Here is a 4,000-nt window from a genome sequence, read left to right on the forward strand (position 1 = left end):
AAAAGAAGATGGCCTCGAGATCTTCTCCTCTAGAAATGTTATTGGAGTTCTAGCAGTGGGTAGATTCTCCACATGTTTGTATCATGTCACTATGTCTCCTACAGCAAATTTACTTGTTGTATATATGTGTATACAGTTGTAAATAACAATAAATAAATTATTAAAAAAAAAAACTGTAAAAAAAGAGCTAAAAGATAATAAAATAGCTATCTTTACAATTTTAAGTTTTGTTTAAGCTTTCATCAATTTTTTTCATTCAGTGATGTTATCCAAAGCAATTTGGTTGAATTCATTTGAAAATTAAGACAGCGTTGTCACCCGTAATTGATGCACTACTTATTTTCATTGTGCAATTGTTTTGACCGAGACAATGGACAATGCTTTCACACTTGCTTCTTGCTCACACAAGTCCGCAAAGGCGGTGTCCATTTTCAGCTCAGAGAAACTCTCAATGTTATCTAAATGACAATTAAAATTATTGTATTTCGTATTTTCTTTAACTATATCTTGATCCTGAAATAATAGAATACTGTTGTAACATTTAATAGATTATACATAATGTCCAATATAAGTCGGCACAAAAGCATCTCACAGCCACACGAATGATATAATAAAAAATGCAAGAGAAAAACTTATTGGTTTACTTTTATAGTTTCAGAAACCACTATTGGTTTTTAAATTTGAGGCGAAACGTACGGTAAAAACTCGGGGCTGAAGATAACACCTAGTTTTTAATACTTTTTTTATGGTCATTAAGAAGTTATAAAAGATGCATTAATGAATACAGAAAATAAAAACAGAATGACATAAAATAAATATATTTCATTGGTTGTTATCTTGTTCTGTTCTTAGCCATGATGAAGGCTAGAAATTCTGGCTGAAACGTTGGTACGATTAAATAAGTTACTTAAACTTATTTGTGTTTTATTTTGACTGCACCCCCCAACCATCTTCTCCTCTTATCTGTGATAATAGGCCTACACACCCGCAATGAGAAATGAACTTTAACCATCATGTGTTTCAAATATATAAACATAATAATATATTGTTATATGATATTGTTTACATACATTTTTAGGTAAGAATCAATTGACAGAATTAGGTTAGACTTACATCTAGGTACAGAACAAGTATTAAGATGGATATAAAGACGTGGACGGAGGTTTGTGAAGAACCCTTTGATGGTTGGTTTTTTTTTTCTCTGCAGAGTCATAGGTATGAAAAAGTTTGTAACCTCTAAATAACCGTCCTGATGCAACTGTTGGCCAACCAATGTCTGCCAGATTACCTTCTCAATTTTCGAAAAGACGGGAAGTGCAAAAAGGTAAAAAATATTTCTTTTCTGTTTCGATATTCATTTTTTAAAAATATATAACTAAAAAGATTTTTCTACTAATTACGTACTAGTAAACGGTAATAATAATTTAAGAGCTTTCTCAGAATATTGTTCATATTTTTAATAACTGTTTAGCTAAAAACATTTATGCTCGTTTGAATTCTACTTGTAAAGTTCTGTCTCATGATAAATAGAGGCCAATTAAAATCAAACAATTTCGAAGAAAGATCAAAAGGATTGTCTTAAAAAGGAAACCTGTGTTTCTTATTTAAGTCCGAATAAGAGGGTTTGCAACATACCACTAGATAGACTGCACATCTCACTTCTTTATGAAAAAAGTAAAGAAGAATGAAGACACACCAAGTCTTCGCTTATTCAAATTTTTTTATTTATTGACATTTACAACTGTATATAAAATGCAACAATCAAATTTGAAGTAAGATCATAATTAAATGATACAGCATGTAGAGAAACTACCCGTTGGTAGAACTCTAAAAACATTTTACAATATAAGGTCACGAGTCTATCTTCTTTTCAGGCACCTCGCAGGATTGCCAGGAATGGAAGAGGAAGCAAGGTTAGAAACTAGTGGGTTTGTGTGGTTAGGGAGTTTACAATGGCAGGAATGATATCGGGTTTGGGCTAAATTGGTTACATAACGAACATTTAGGTCATTATGGATGGTTTTATTTGTAACAAAGTAAGGAGCATTGAGGATTTTACGAAGGATTTTGGATTGTCAGGATTGGATACGAGAGGAATTCGAAGGTTTAGTGAAGCCCCAATGCTCAACTCCGTATGTCCAGATGGGCCTTATTATTGTCTTGTAGATCAGTCTTTTGTAAAGAGTTGGAAGTTTAGACCGTTTGTCTAGTAAGTGCTGTAATAGTCAGAATCTACGTGCAGTTTCCAGTCTTTTCAGTCTTGTATGAGGATTCCAAGTTAGTCGTTTGTCAAGGTGTAGTCCAAGATAGCAAATCTCATTCGAAATTTAAATTAATCCTTTCGGCTTTTGATGAATTCTGGAACTCGCTACTGCTATCGTAAGATCCGTAAATTTCCACCCCCTATATACTTCCTATTTAAACTAAGTCTATTTAAAGTAAGTCACAACAGCGCTTATTCATCCCCTCTTTAGTGTGCTGGTGTACCTCAGGGTAGTATCCTTGATCCTATTCTTCATACAGTTTTTTTAGCTGACATCCCTAACACTACCCTCACCACGTATGCCGATGCCACATGTCTATTATCAGTGAATAATGATCCTTCTATTGCATCACAAACCCTCCACTCCCATTTTTTTTAGTGTTCGGAGTATTCATTCATACCATATATACAGAAAAAAGAAACACAGAAAACAAAATATAGACGAAAAAAATAGTACTCCCAAAATTAAGAAAATAAAGTAAGCTTATGTTGCTTATTAATAATAAAGGAAAAGAAAAATTACAAGTATAAGAAAAAATAAATAAAAGAAAAAATACAAATATAATAAGTAAAAGAAAAACATTCCAATAATAGGAACAAACAAAACAAATATTTCTTATGATATAGTTGTCAGTATTCGCTTCCAGACGACGGAAACAGGGGGATGTAGCTTCAATTTCCACAAAACGTTTTCCGGAGGTTAATCTCCCTTTCCTGTAAAACAAAGTAAATAAAAAATAACAAATAAAATAATTGTTAACTTGTAGTTATCTAAGACTATGTTAATCATCTTCCTATAACAATAATATTATTCTAAATTAAACAAAAATATTCATAATTTTCTACTCATTTTAAATGATTCATTAACATGGCATAAAATAATTAAATAGTTGGGTCTAGTTTAGCGGAAACATACTCTTTTACGATAATAATAAATCAGGCCATAATCATCTCATATTAACCTATAAATTAAAATAAAAATCTTGTACTACCACCAAGCTATATCCAAGCCACATTCCAGTCATAAGTAAATTATACACACAACATATATTTATAAACGGATTTTAATACATTTTTAATAATCAGATATTTGGAGCTAAATAAATTTAGCTTTTAAGTAAGTTTTCAAATAACAAAAGTTATCGCATAGGTCTTCTGAGCCTAAGAGATAAATGTTTAGAATGACAAGGTAACGTTGTGACCTTCGAGATGCTTGCAGTTGTTCATTTGCTTTATAGTCAGTAAATTCTTTTCATACCGATCTGTTGGTGCGAATTGGTTGTAAACAATATCTCTAGGAGGTCTGTTATGTATTCGATGTTAACTTTGTAAATGTAAGGTAACTAAGTGCGTTTAAAGGGCAGATCGTAAATTATTAATTTTTAAGCTATACATTTCGTTTTTATTTACGTAAATGAAGTTTTATTTGGAATTTATTGCTGAACATGTTTTGATTGTGAATAAGAATAGCTTTAATTTTTTTTTTATTACAGCGAGTTTTAAAATAATATTTTCTATAAGAATGCTTCATTGAAAATACCTTTTCCTCTTGAAAATTACAGATTTAAATGCACTGTAGAAAAACTGGAACAGATAACACGTGGTGAGTTGGGTCCTTGAAGTATTTGGGGACTTAACCCCTGCAAGAAACTTCATTCTCCACAACTAAAACCTACCAAATTTAATTCTCTTTATCTTGGTAACTTTTTTTTAGATATATATAGTATATACATAAAT

At 31.2% G+C, this 4,000-nt stretch overlaps 1 long non-coding RNA gene across 1 annotated transcript in view; it reads right to left on the reverse strand.

The window, feature by feature from the left end:
* Positions 1-2,896: 2,896 nt before the first annotated feature.
* Positions 2,897-4,000, reverse strand: part of LOC106677944 (uncharacterized) — a 66,362-nt gene continuing 65,258 nt past the window's right edge. The window contains exon 5 of the long non-coding RNA XR_001342669.2: positions 2,897-2,977. This is a non-coding gene — a long non-coding RNA (uncharacterized lncRNA). The remainder of the gene's footprint in view (positions 2,978-4,000) is intronic.

This window comes from Halyomorpha halys, unplaced genomic scaffold, assembly GCF_000696795.3.
Source record: "Halyomorpha halys isolate HHAL.00 unplaced genomic scaffold, Hhal_1.1 Scaffold115.1, whole genome shotgun sequence".
NCBI lineage: Eukaryota > Metazoa > Arthropoda > Insecta > Hemiptera > Pentatomidae > Halyomorpha > Halyomorpha halys.